This window comes from Trachypithecus francoisi, unplaced genomic scaffold (assembly GCF_009764315.1).
Source record: "Trachypithecus francoisi isolate TF-2019V2 unplaced genomic scaffold, Tfra_2.0 Lachesis_group2, whole genome shotgun sequence".
NCBI classification, from domain to species: Eukaryota; Metazoa; Chordata; class Mammalia; order Primates; family Cercopithecidae; genus Trachypithecus; species Trachypithecus francoisi.
The window spans coordinates 76,371,040-76,386,386 of record NW_022681465.1 but is presented as its reverse complement, the minus strand read 5'-3'; the positions used below and the strand labels follow the sequence as shown (position 1 = coordinate 76,386,386).

The window sequence follows — 15,347 nt, the reverse complement described above, 5'->3', positions numbered from 1 at the left end:
TTTCTACATTCTCTTAAATCAAAACAAGACAAAACAAATAAAAAGCCCTGACCTTTTGCCATCATTAATATATATTTTCTAGAAACAAATAGCATAGGAACAATGTAACTATTGGCAAATGTATTGGTATAAAAAATTTTAAAAATATTTTAGAGAGCAAAATCATGAAACTGTGCTTGTTAAATTAGTCAAACAGACAACTTATTTTCTCTCTCACTCTTGCATTGTCCTTAAATAAGATATAGAAAAGCAGTATGAAGAAGATAGAGTTTAGAAGATGACCTACAATGTAGTTTTGTGTAAAATTGACAGAGCTACTCATGGCAAGCAGAAAACTTAAATAATATTCTGGTAAATTTCTATTTTTAATTAAAATTTACTATATCTTTACAAAAAGTAAGATCCCTGATAGTCCGCCTGAATGACTTTATCAGACATATCTACTGATAGATTTGTAAATCCCTTCTTAAATAAATACATCGTGGTTTTCTATTTTTTTCTGCAAAATAGTTATATTTCAGAAGCAAAATTAGAAAAAGCTATTCAACCTCTTATTTCTATAATGAAAATGTTTCATAGTGATGTGGATGCATTTTAATATATTTAATACATCTGATGTGATATGGGCAAGGACCTCTCCAAAGACATCGCTCCCAAAGTCTATGAAAGGAGGTGGGGTGTGAGAAGGCATTTTCTCCTTCACTGGTACCCACACCCCTCATTCCACAGTTCCCAGGGCTCTTCTTTTTCCCAGAGAGGAATCTCTCCTCTCTGGCCTTCCCTCCATCCTTCCATCCTACCAGGCCCTTCACCCTTGCAGAGGGCATTCATGTGATACTGTGTAGAGTTTGTGGGTTCCTAGCACTTTGAAGTGTAGTTCCACAAGAGCTGGTTCTGATAAACCTCATCTGTGTAGCATTCTCCCTCGGGTGTCCCACCATGGCCTACATGCTGCTTGGTCTGGTCAGGTGGTTCCCACCACCAGTTCCCTGACACTGCCACCTTCATATCTCTAGTAGATTTTCTTTTTTTTCTTTCTTTTTCAACTTTGCTTTTGAGTTCAGGGGTACAGGCACAGGATATGCAGGTTTGCTACATAGGTAAATGTGTGCCACGGTGGTTTACTGCACAGATCATCCCATCACCCAGGTATTAAGCCCAGCATCCATTAGCGATTCTTTCTGATGCCTTCCCTTCCCCCAACAGATGCCCAATGTGTGTTGTTTCCCCGACCCGTGTCATGTGTTCTCATCAATCAGCTCCCACTTAAAAGTGAGAACAAGGCCGGGTGTGCTGGCTCATGCCTGTAATCCCAGCACTTTGGCAGGCCAAGGCGGCATATCACGAGGTCAGGAGATGGAGTGTATCCTGGCCAACATGGTGGAACCCCATCTCCACTAAAATACAAAAAATAGCTGGGCATGGTGGTGCATGCCTGTAGTCTCAGCTACTCGGGAGGCTGAGGCAGGGAAATCACTTGAACCCAGTAGGCGGAGGTTGCAGTGAGCCAAGATTGTGCCACTGCACTCTAGCCTGGCGACAGAGCAAGGCTCCATCTCAAAATAAAATATAATAATAAGTGAGAACTTGTGGTGATTGGTTTTCTGTTCCTGCCTTAGTTTGCCGAGGATAATGGCTTCCAACTACATCCATGTCCCTATGAAGGACATGAACTAATTCTTTTTTATGGCTACGTAGTATTCCATGGTATATATGTACCATATTTTCTTTAGCCAGTCTATCATTAATAGGCATGTAGGTTGATTCCACGACTTTGCTATTGTAAATAGAGCTACACTAACAAACCAGTGCATGTATCTTTATAACAGCATGATTTATATTCCTTTGGATATATACCCAGTAATGGAATTGCTGGGTCAAATGCTATTTCTGCTTCTAGATCTTTGAGATAATCACTACACTGTCTTCTGCAATGGTTGAACATTACACTCTCACCAACAGTGTTAAAGGGTTCCCTTTTCTCCACAGTATCTTTTGTTTTTTGACTTTTTAATAATAGCAATTCCGATTGGCAAGAGATGGTATCTCATTGTGGTTTTGATTTGCATTTCTCTAATGATCAGTGATGTTGAGCTTTTCTTCATGTTTGTTGGTCACTTGTATGTCTTCTTTTGAGAAGTGTCTGTTCATATCTTTTGCCCGCTTTTTAACGGAGCTGCTTGTTTTTTTTTTTTTTTTTCTCATAAATTTGTTTAAGTTCCTTGCAGATTTTGGATATCAGATCTTTGTCAGGTGGATAGATTGCAAAAATTTTCTCCCATTCTGTAGGTTGTCTGTTCACTCTGATGATTGTTTCTTTGGCTGTTTAGAAACTCTTTAGTTTAATTAGATCCCATTTGATAATTTTCATTTTTGTTGCAATTGCTTCTGACATCTTCATTATGAAATCTTTGCCCATGCCTATGTCCTGAATGGTATTGCCTAGATTTTCTTCTGGGGTTTTTATAGTTTTGGGTTTTACATTTAAGTCTTTAACCCATAGTGAGTTCATTTTGGTATATGGTGTAAGGAAGGGGTCCAGTTTCAATTTCCTGCATATGGCTAGCCAGTTTTTCCAGCACCATTTATTAATTAGGGAATCCTTTCCCCATGCTTGTTTTTGTCAGGTTTGTCAAAGATCAGATGGCTGTATGCATTCAGTCATATTTCTGAGTTCTCTACTCTGTTCCATTGGTCTATGTGTCTGTTAATGTACCAATGCTATTTTGGTTACTGCAGCCTTGTAGTATAGGTTGAAGTCATGCTGTTTTGGTTACTGTAGCCTTGTAGTATAGTTAGAAGTCAGGTAGTATGTTGCCTCCAGTTTTGTTCTTTTTACTTAGGATTGACTTAGGCTTTGGGCTCTTTTTTGGTTCCATCTGAATTTTAAAAGTTTTTTCTAATTCTGTGAAGAATGTCAATGGTGGTTTAATGGGAATAGCATTGAATCTATAAATTACTTTGGCCAGTGTGGCCATTTTCATGATATTGATTCTTCCTTTCCATGAGCATAGAATATTTCTCCACTTGTTTGTATCCTTTTTGATTTCTCTGAGTAGTGGTTTGTAGTTCTCCTTGAAGAGGTCCTTCACTTCCCTTGTTAGGTGTATTCTTAGGTATTTTATTCTTTTTTAGCAATTGTGAATGGGAGCTCATTCATGATTTGGTTCTCTGTTTGCCTGTTGTTGGTGTATAAGAATACTAGCAATTTTTGCACATTGATTTTGTATACTGAGACTTTGCTGAAGTTGCCTATCAGCTTAAGAAGCTTATGGGCTGAGATGAAGGGGTTTTCTAGATATACAATCATGCCATCTGCAAACAAAGATAATTTGACTTCCTCCCTTCCTATTTGAATACCTTTTATTTCTGTATTGCCTGATTGCCCTGGCCAGGACATCCAATACTGTGTTGAACAGGAGTAGTGAGAGAGGGCATCTTTGTCTTGTGAGGTTTTTATGAGACTAAGAATAAAATCTCATTTTGATAATGATATTGCTCTGAAGATCAAAAACATCTTATTTATTAAACAGACTCTCTTAGAGTGTTTCTTAAAATGCTTCATTAAATTAATTAATTAGTTTGGGGGTGGGTGGGTAGAGACAGAGTCTCACTATGTTGCCCAGGATGAACTTAAACTCCTGGCCTCAAGAGATCTTTCCACCTCAGCCTCCCAAGTAGTGAGGACCACAGGCAAATAACACTACACCTGGATAATTTTTATTTTTTTATAGAGACGGAGTCTCATTATATTGCCTAGGCTTAGAGTACTTTTTTTTTTAATACCAACCACTATCCTAAGTACTTTGAAATATGTATTTATTTAAACCTGTTAAGAACCCTATAAGGTATAATTCCTGTTTATCTTCATTTTACAATTCAGGAAACTTAGGCACATGGAGAATAAGAAACTTGTCTAAGATCACCCAGTGATAAAGTTAAGATTTGAACTCCAACTACCTTGGTTTTAAGGTCTACCAGGGCCCTGAAACTCAAGCATAGAATAAAATTGAGACGTTTTCCTGCTTTGCAGGTTTGTCCATTCTGTTTCTTACCAGAATTCCTGTGCAGGAGAACTTTTGGGCTAAATTTGTATGATTCTTACAATTATACAAATTTTCTATTTGTATACTCTACAAATAGAGTATAGTTTACAAACTTCTTATACAAATGTATAAAAAAATGTACTTGCTAGGATATGAAAATTAAAATATAGGAAATTTAATTTTTTGAGGCTGTAGCAAGAGTCAGATCTCAAATGTTACATAAACTTGCTTATTCCAAAAGTCAAGAAGCTCCATCACAAAAATAAAAACAGCAAAATGTCATCATACTATATATTAAAATGAAATGATGATGATAATCATGGAGAATACGACACTACAGAATTTTTCACAATATATAATTATGATCAATAATTAAATAAGTTTAGTACAGCCACTGTGTACAGACATAATGCTAGGAAGTGTTTTAATAAATGAACAAAACTGGGGGATTATAAGGTATTTAAGAAACAATGTAAAAGCCACCAAGGGTTTACTTTCAGATAGAATGTAGAAGGTCACAAAAGATTGTTCCTGCAACTAGAAAACACAGGATAAACTGAAGTTTACACTTTTCTTTTTTTTTTTTTTGAGGCGGAGTCTCGCTCTGTCGCCCGGACTGGAGTGCAGTGGCCGGATCTCAGCTCACTGCAAGCTCCGCCTTCCGGGTTTCCGCCATTCTCCTGCCTCAGCCTCCCGAGTAGCTGGGACTACAGGCGCCCGCCACCTCGCCCGGCTAGTTTTTGTATTTTTAGTAGAGACGGGGTTTCACCGTATTAGCCAGGATGTCTCGATCTCCTGACCTCGTGATCCGCCCGTCTCGGCCTCCCAAAGTGCTGGGATTACAGGCTTGAGCCACCGCGCCCGGCCCCAGTTTACACTTTTCTTTAATCCATCAAACAGTAATAGGTAAACCATAGGATAGACTAAAATTCATACTTTAAACCACCAAATAGCAGTAGATGCAAACAGATCTAAATAAAACTAAACTCTAAGTAGAAAAACACTTTTCTTGGTGATCAAAGTCCTATACTGTTTTCTTGGGACAAATTACCTGTTCTGTGTATTGATGGGTTGAATAGCACATCTTCAGAATAAGCAGGGAGACTTTTCTAGAATTAAAAAATTGTACTACTGAAGCTTTTAATGATAATATGGCTGCTGAAGTGGATTACAAATGGAAGAACTCCAGTGAAAAAAAATTTAGCCCAACAATTCTCCCCCACAGGAATTCTGGTAAGAAACAGAAAGGACAAACCTGAAAAGCAGGAAAATATCTGTGTCATTCTATGCTTGGGTTTCAGGGCCCTGCTAGAATTGCATACGGTCTGAAAGTGACTGCGTAAGCAACCAAATGCTTTTTGAACTAATAAGCTCAAAGAGATCAACTCCTTGGTAGCAGCACAGCTTATTTGGGATGAGTATAAAAGGAAATTAGAGCTATAGTATGATTTGAACTAGAAATAAAGACATCGTCCAGCTCCAAATGAGTTGTATGCATGGTGGAATCTGAATAATCAGCCTCTCACAGCAACTGACAAAAAAAGAGAATATTATTAAAAAATATTTTCTAGTTCAGAATATATCATTCTTTTTTAAAATTTTCATATATATAAACAATTGGGCACATGTAAAGAAACAGGAAGAATACAGCCCCAAATGAATTGAAAAAATAATCAATGAAAGAATACACACAAATGACATTAAAAAAGAAAAAACTGATAGAATAGAGATGAAAGAATGACTAATGAGATTAAAAACTTTAGCAGAAAAAGGGAAACTAAAAATAACAAAATGAAAATTTTAGAACTTAAAAATACACCTAAAATTGTTTAAAATTGACAGGTATAAAAGGAGACTAGACAAAGAAGAAAAGAATAGTAAACTCAAAGAGAGGCCAACAGAAAATATTTAAACTAAAACACAGATAAAATTCTACATATTTTATGATTTCATTTACAGTAAATGTCCACAATGGGTAAGTCTATAGAGACAGAAACTATATTAGTGGTTGCCTAGGGCTAGGAGAGAGTGGACAGGAAATGGGAAGATAGGGTATTTACAGCTAAAAGGCACATAGTTCCTTTTTGAGGTGATGTAAATGTTCTCAAATTGACTGTGTTGATGGTTACACATATGTAATAACTGAATGGTACTGACTACTGAATTATAAATATATTAATCACTGGGTTATATTATTGTTTAAAAGGTAATAAGGGTATCACAACTTCATGCCAATATATTATATAAATTGGTCAATTTTTATAAATGGACACATTAATTGAAAGGCACAAACAACAAATGCCTACTCTAGAGGAAATAGATCAATATATCATCTGAATTGTCCTATCTTTATTAAATATACTAAATTTTCAGTTTAAAACCTTCCCACAGCTTTGCACTGTGGAGAGATCCACATGGACTTGTTCTAGATTTGTGGTATGACATAAAGGGAACTTAAAGGGAAATTTTCACGATGTTCAGAGCCCTTGATGTCCTGAAAATGAAGGAGGACAGAAAATGTCCTCAAATTTCTTGTAGTATGAACCCACTCAGGTGGCACCATCCTTGACTTCCAAATGGAACAGCACTTTTACAAAAGAAAAAGTGATAGCATCTGCATCATAAATCTGAAGAGGACCTAGAGGCTTCTGCTGGCAGCTCATGTCATTGCTGCGATTGGAAACCCTGCTGATGTCAGTGTCATATCCTCCAGAAATACTGGCCACCAGGCTGTGCTGAAGTTTACTGCTGCCATTGGAGCTACTCCTGTTGATGACCACTTCCTCCTGGAAACTTCATTAACCAGATCCAGGCAACCTTACAGGAGTTGCATTGCTGGTCTTTACTGATTCCAGGGCTGACCACAAGCCTCTCATAGAGGCATGTTATGCTAACCTGTCTACCATTGCTCTAGGTCACACGGGTTTTCCTCCGTGCTATGTGGACATTTCCATCCCATGCAACAACAGCTCACTCGGTGGGCCTGATGTGGTGGATGGTGGCCAAGAAGTTATGCACGTGCTTGGCGCCATCTCCTGTGAACACCCATGGGAGATTATGACTGATCTCTACTTCTACAAAAATCCTGAAAAGATTGTAAAGAAAGAGAACATTGCTGCTGAAAAAGCTGTAACCAAGGAGGAATTTCAGGGTGAACAGACTTCTTAAGCACCTGAGTTCACTGCTACTTAGTGTGAGGTTGCAGACTGGCCTGAAGGTGTGCAGGTTGCACTTGTGCTTTGTACCTATTCAGCAGTTACCTACTGAACACTGGAACACTCAGCCTGCCACTGAAAGGTGGTTTGCCCTCCTACTACTCAGGCCACTGAATGGGTAGGAAGAACCGCTAAATAGTGTTAAAGCCGTTCTTCCACAGGCATTTAAGCAAGGTGGAAATAAGGCTGATGAAAAAAAAAATCATCAGTTTCTCTCTTTCTACAACATTTTTATCATTATACTCTAAGTTCTGGGGTACATGTGCAGAACGTGAAGGTTTCTTACATAGTATACACTTGCCATGGTGGTTTGCTGTACCCATCAACCAGTCATCTACATTAGGTATTTCTCCTAATGCTATCCCTCCCTTAGCCCACTACCCCACAACAGGCCCCAGTGTGTGATGTTCCCCTCCCTGTGTCCATGTGTTCTCATTGCTCAGCTCCCACTTATGAGTGAGAACATGTGGTGTTTGGTTTTCTGTTCTTGCATTAGTTTGCTGAGAATGATGGTTTCCAGCTTCATCCATGCCCCTGCAAAGAACAGGAGCTCATCCTTTTTTATGGCTGCAGAGTATTCCATGGTGTATATGTGGCACATTTTCTTTATCCATTCTATCATTGATGAGCATTTAGGTTGGTTCCAAGTCTTTGTTATGGTGAGTAGTGCTGCAATAAACATACATGTGCATATGTCTTTATAGTAGAATGATTTATAATCCTTTGGGTATATACACAGTAATGGGATTGCTGGGTCAAATGCTGTTTCTAGTTCTAGATCCTTGAGAAAGTACCACACTGTCTTCCACAATGGTTAAACTAATTTACACTCCCACTAACAGTGTAAACGCATTCCTATTTCTCCACATCCTCTCTAGCATCTGTTGTTTCCTGACTTTGTAATGATCACCGTTCTAGCTGGCATGAGATGGTATCTCATTGTGGTTTTGATTTGCATTTCTCTAATGACCAGTAATGATGAGCTTTTTTTCATATGTTTGTTGGCTGCATAAATATCTTCTGAGAAGTGTCTGATCACATCCTTTGCCCACTTTTTGGTGGGGTTGTTTTTTTATCGTAAATTTGTTAAAGTTCTTTGTAGATTCTGGATATTAGCCCCTCATCAGATTAATAGATTGCAAAATTTTTCTCCCATTCTGTAGGTTGCCTGTTGACTCTGGTGATAGTTTCTTTTCCTGTGCAGAAGCTCTTTAGTTTAATCAGATCCCATTTGTCTATTTTGGCTTTTGTTGCCATTGCTTTTGGTGTTTTCATCATGAAGTCTTTACCCATGCCTATGTCCTGAATGGTATTGCCTAGGTGTTCTTCTAGGGTTTTTATGGTTTTAGGTCTTACGTTTAAGTCTTTAATCCATCTTGAGTTAATTTTTGTATAAGGTGTAAGGAAGGGATCCAGTTTCAGCTTTCTGCATATGGCTTGCCAGTTTTCCCAACACCATTTATTAAATAGGGAATCCTTTTCCCATTGCTTGTTTTTGTCAGGTTTGTCAAAGATCAGATGGTTGTAGATATGTGGCATTATTTCTGAGGTCTCTGTTCTGTTTCATTGGTCTATATATCTGTTTTGATACCAATACCATACTGTTTTTGTTACTGTAGACTTGTAGTATAGTTTGAAGTCAGGTAGTATGATGTTTCCAGCTTTGTTCTTTTTGCTTAGGATTGTCTTGGCTATGTGGGCTCTCACTTTTACCAATGGTGACAGAGGGCATCCATATGAAATTTAAAGTAGTTTTTTTCCAAATCTGTGAAGAAAGTCAATGGTAGCTTGATTGGGATAGCATTGAATCTATACATTACTTTGGGCAGTATGGCCATTTTCGTGATATTGATTCCTCCTATCCATGAGCAAGGAATGTTTTTCCATTTGTTTGTGTCCTCTCTTATTTCCTTGAGCTGTGGTTTGTAGTTTTCCTTGAAGAAGTCCTTCACATCCCTTGTAAGTTGCATTCCTAGCTACTTTATTCTCTTTGTAGCAATTGTGAATGGGAGTTCACTCATAATTTGGCTCTCTGCCTATTATCAGTGTATAGAAATGCTTGTGATTTTTGCACATTGATTTTGTATCCTGAGACTTTGCTGAAGTTGCTTATCAGCTTAAGGAGATTTTGGACTGAGACGCTGAGGTTTTCTAAACATACAATCATGTCATCTGCAAATAGAGACAATTTGACTTCCTCTTTTCCTAATTGAATACCCTTTATTTCTTTCTCCTGCCTGATTGCCCTAGCCAGAACTTCCAACACTATGTTGAATAGGAGTGGTGAGAGAGGGCATCCTTGTCTTGTGCCAGTTTTCAAAGGGAATGCTTCCAGTTCCTGCCCATTCAGTATGATATTGGCTGTGGGTTTGTCATAAATAGCTCTTATTATTTTGAGATACGTTCCATCAATACCTAGTTTATTGAGAGTTTTTAGCAGGAGGAGCTGTTGAATTTTGTCAAAGGCTTTTTCTGCCTCTTTTGAGATAATTATGTGGTTTTTGTCATTGTTTCTGTTTATGTGATGTATTACGTTTATTGATTTGCCTATGTTGAACCAGCCTTGCATCCCCAGGATGAAGCCGACTTGATGGTGGTGGATAAGCTTTCTGGAGGCATACAGAAACAGAGAGATTTTGTTACCAGCAGAACCGCACTAAAAGGAATATAAATGAAGCATTCTTCTTACTGAAGGGAAATTATATCAGAAAAAATATTGCATCTACTTAGAAAATACAAAATGCTAAAAATGGCAAAAATAAGAGTATATATGAGAGACTGTTTGTCTTAATTTCTTTTAAAGATTATTGACTGATAAAAGCAAAATAATGTATCATAGTGTTTATAATACATGAAGAATTAAACTGTATGACAACAGTATCACCAAAGGGAGGAGAGGGGAAATTCTATTGTTGTAACGTTCATTCATTATATGTGAAGTAGTATAATATTAATATAAGATAGACTGTGATAAACAAAGGAAATACATTATGTTCCCTGGATGCTGCACTAAGATAGTAGCCACTAGCAGCTGGGCGCAGTGGCTCATGTCTGTAATCTCAGCACTTTGGGAGGCCGAGATGGGTGGATCACAAGGTCAGGAGATCGAGACCATCCTGGCTAACACGGTGAAACCCCGTCTCGACTAAAAATACAGAAAATTAGCCAGACGTGGTGGTGGGCACCTGTAGTCCCAGCTACTCCAGAGGCTGAGGCAGAAGAATGGCGTGAACCCGGGAGGTGGAGCTTGCAGTAGCCACTGGCCACATGTGGCTAATAATAGGGTCATTTAAAATTAAATAACATTTAAAATTTAGTTCCTCATTGCACTAAGTACTTTAAAAATCTTAATAGCTAGAGACTAATCAGATCGGACATTGCAGCTGTAGAACTTTTTTATTGTTTTAGAGAGTTTTATTGAATAGCACCAACTTAATTGAGTAGCTTGCCTCTCTCTGCCCCATCACCATCTTGAGTGAGTCAACACTTATGTTAGGGTCCCTTGTGATATCTGATCCCTACTTCTTGAGCCTCAAGGAAAGTACAGATCATATCAATATCACCCTCCCATGGTTACACTGTAGAAACTATCATCACTCAGAACTCTCATCCTCCCATACCTAGCTGTAAGCTTTCTCACTTTGACCACAACCTACATACGACTACCTCTCTTACTTTATCTTACAGAAGTGGCAGCTTAGTTACTATCCATGTTCTCCCAATTTCCTGCCTCCTCCCATTAATGCTTGAATGTACTTCTAGCCTATACTAGGCTGACGATATTTTCCCACTACTCCCCAGTCTTTCCCTCCTTGACAATCCTCTGGGCTCCTCTTGTGAATGCTTAAGCCTGATTAACTTCCACAAAATACACTCTTGGCTTCTACTTCTGGACTCCTGAACATTAGTTGAAAAATTTCTAAACCATGCTAACCTGCTCATCTTCCTGCTATTCAAATTCAAATGGTTCTTCATTCCTATTCAACAATCTATTCATCTCCTTTGGATCCTGGTGTATTTCTCACAACAGCTGTTCTATGCCTCATTTTAATCCTTCCTCCTTCAGCCTAAACCTAATCCTGCCTCCTCATCTTTGACAGGTAGGTGATTTTATCTCTTAATTGATGAAGGTAGTTAAGAACATACATCATGATCTTTTTTCATTTCTTTTGTACCTCAAATATTCCAGATACTTTCATCTGCCCTAGTCTCATTTCCTCCTCTAAGGAGGAAATATCCCTTGTCTTATACAATAAGATTTCAATTTTTTAGGGCTCTTTATGTTCTGTTGGAATATATTATGTATCACCTATTTATTCAATAGAATAATATGAGCTTAGGCAGTGAATCCAAAGTCTTCTGAAGAAATCAGAGTATAAATGGTCCTTTATTTGGAAACTTGTGAGCAATGCTGTCTATAAACTTTTGATTCTGAGTATTTAGGGATTGAAATTATGGGTCTGTTGTGGCTATATTTGAAATCTTGAAGAAAGCCATATGCTTCTGTACCCTTGCCTTTCAATGTTTGACAGTAAATGAAGAGAGCAGAGGAGACAGTGTGAGGTCTTCTATTGAATCTTCTGATCAAAACAAATATTTCTGAATTGTAATGCTACGGATAGAAATTCTTGGTGGGGATGTTTGGGGGAAGGCTTGACTTCTTGTTTTTGTTTTTTGGTAAAAGAAAGCTAGTCAAAAACTATGTGAAGTTGTTTGTCATAATGGTAGTTGAACCAAGGGGAGTATTTTTAGATATCATTTGGCATGTAAAAGTGTTTTAGCTTGCTTACTTGTTTCGAATTGACTAGGAGTCTTGAAAAGTCATCAGATACATTGTTTCTGCAATGGAAAATTACTCAAGGCAAGTGCTTTTCAGAAAGCAGTGTCCTACTTTTTCTGTTGACATATTTGAAGGATTTCTCCTGATGCGTATTATTCAAACAGCTACAACAGTTTTAATATGTTGATTCTCAACAGGCAAATGCCTTTTTCAACTGTGATTTATGCCCTTTTATCTGGAGAACACAATAACAGGTGAATAGACATGACAATGGCCACATTATAAACACAATTCTATAATCTGCTTTTTAATAGATTGTGAATATTTTATATATTTAAGTATTTAAAAGCATTATTTTTAATGTCCACATTTAGCCATTTATTCATTATTCATTCTAAAAAATATTTACCAACCATCTACTATGTTCCAACCACTGTTCTTAATGATATATACTAAGCAAGGAACAAAATAGAATAGTCACTTTCATAAAGCTCATATGGTATTCCTTTACATAGTTGTTGTAAAAGTTTCTTAATCATATTGGTCTATTACACTTTTTTTAAAACAACGTTGCTACTGTAAATTAGAAATTGTGCTTCATTGACTATATTTTTAGTTGTAGCTTTGTGCACGTTAATGACAGTTTCCTGAAGATGAGATCTTAGAAATAAAATTACTAGGCTAGAACATTCAATAGCTCTAAGGCCCTTGACACAATTTGTCAAGTCCTTCCTAGAAAGCTTAAATCTCCCCCAGACTCTCATCACTTCTGCTATCATTTTAAATGTTTCAAATAGAAACTCTGCTAATTGGAGTTAAGACCCTTGCTTCTTTAGTTTCCTATCAAGTGAAGTATCTACTTGGTTGTGGACTACATTTTAAGTTATCAGCTTATGTACCATTGCAAAATACTGCATGAGTACAATCTTAACCTTAGCTAAAAGAGCAAATTACTGAAGAAGCAATTTGTGCTAATGGCTCCAAATTGCTGTTATTTGTTTCAGTTATCCTGAAACTGCACAAGACCTGGCATATAGTAGGCATGCACTACAAATTGAACTTTATTATTTCCACATTTCTTATGACTGCTAAATATGGAATATTTGGTAAAAGGGAAAAACTTCTAACATTTATCTAGTCTCATTCTTTTATCTGACTTATTTAGGAATAATTTATGAGTAATGTTTGATATTGTAGTTCATCATGATGGTAAACACTCATAATTTCACAAACACTAGGTTTTCCTGTGTCACTAAAAATAACAAATGGGCTGAGAAAGTTTCTTTTCTATAGTGCTATCAGGCTAGAAATATTAGACCTTATCCTAGAGGTAATAGTGAACCACTGAAAGTTTCTCAACAGAGGAACTACACGTATATCATGATTTAGAAAAATTGTTTTGACAATAATATGGAGAATTGTACTTTCTCTAGGTATAAGTAAAACAAATATTCTTTTAATATATGCTTATTTTAATTGCAGTTGTAGAACTGGATGCTTCAATATGTTAAATAAGAACTTCCATTTGATTTCTACAGAAGGACAGCCTGAGATCTTAACAAAAAACAACAGAAATTTATTTTCTCACAATTCTTGACTCTAGAAGTTTAAGATGAAAGTGCCAACAGGTTTGATTTCTCCTGAAGCTTTTCTCCTTGGCTTGTAGGATGGCCACCTTCTCACTATGTCCTCATGTGGTCTTTTGTCTGTCTGTAAACATCCTTTGTGTCTCCTCCTCTTCTATTGGATTAGGGCCACCTATATGACCTCATTTAACCTTAATTCTCTCTTTGAAGGTATCCTCGAATATAGTCACATTTTGAGGTGTACTGGGAGTTAGGACTGCAACATATGAATGTGGGGAAACAAAATTCAATCCATCAACAGTTACTAATATGCACATGCAGTTCACACACTATATAGAGGCACAGTTTTCAAGTAATTTTCAATAGTGGTGATAGAGTTTGGATGATTAAACACTGACCCTTACTTTTTATATGACCATCTAAACATACCTATAAAATAGTTGTTCTATGTCAGGATAATCATTTCAGAAAGTGACATTGAAAAACCCATAAAAACTCTTAGAATATTAGTGCTAAAGTTGAGGCCTTCCCACAGAGAAGTACTTGTCCAGATGCTTACATCAGTTTTTGATAAAGCAAAACTTTTGTTCAAGGTAGGTATTGTTATTCTCATTTTGTACATGAGAAAACTGAGATTCAGAATTTAAGGAACTTACTTGTGGCCATGTCAATAAAAATTGGCAGAGTGGAAATTTGCATTAGGTCATTCTCAACTCCAGAGGTTGTATGTATAACAATTTTGCTTTGCTTCATCCCTGGATAATGCTAATATAGCACTGATGATGAACCATAGTAGAGTCCAGGAAATCGATTTTTTAATTAAACATCAAAATAGCTTGTAGCTCTTTTTAACTTGGATGAGAGGATTTTCAGACTTCATGTCTAATGTCTTCTTTGCTACATATACCATGATATGGATTTGAGTAATAATAGAATGCTTTTCTCTGGGTCTCAATTTCTTTACCTAAAAAATGAGGATAATACTAGTGGGCTTATCAGGTTTTTCTAAGATTTAAAGTTTATGTATACAAAGTATTATACACATTGCCTGACATAGCTGTCATAAAGGCTAGCATTTAGTCTTAGCTCCAATATTTGAAGATTTTGTAAATTTTACAGTATCCTCATAATTAGTAATTTTAAAAATCTCTTTTGTTACCCACAATTATATGGAGAAAAACACCTAAAATGCAAATGGCTCATGTACTTGTCAAAGTTATCAAGGATCAAATATAATAAATTGTATCTCATGCTACAAAGAGTCAGAGTGGGAAGAACCCCAAGACATGCAGCAAGTCCTATCCAAAGATAATTAGAACTAGGAAAAGACCATATAAAATGAGTTAATATAAGAGAGACAAATTTCATAGTGCATAGAGAGGAAAAAAAGATTTGATTGGGACTCTGTGGAAAATTAAACTAAAAACTAGAAAAATGAATGTATCTTGCTTTAACAAAAATCTAGATTATAAATGCTGGAGTGTGCTATAAGCAAAAAAGAGCATAAGGTACTAGTTTAAATCTGGTGAGTGACCTAGCATTTGATACTAAACTATTTCATTTTCTCCATTCATCAGATATAATATCTTAATTATAGAACTGAAATGGCATTTTAAAAAAAGATAGCTGATGTAAGAGCATTGTTCTGCTTCCATGTGGTACTGAATAAATCAAATCACTCTTCTATCATAACTTTGGATTATTAATTTTTAGAAATATT

The 15,347-nt window shown here is 36.7% G+C and overlaps 1 pseudogene; it reads left to right on the top strand.

Moving 5' to 3' along the window:
• Window positions 1-5,197: 5,197 nt before the first annotated feature.
• On the top strand, window positions 5,198-7,400 carry LOC117066050 (annotated as a pseudogene).
• Window positions 7,401-15,347: the final 7,947 nt, after the last annotated feature.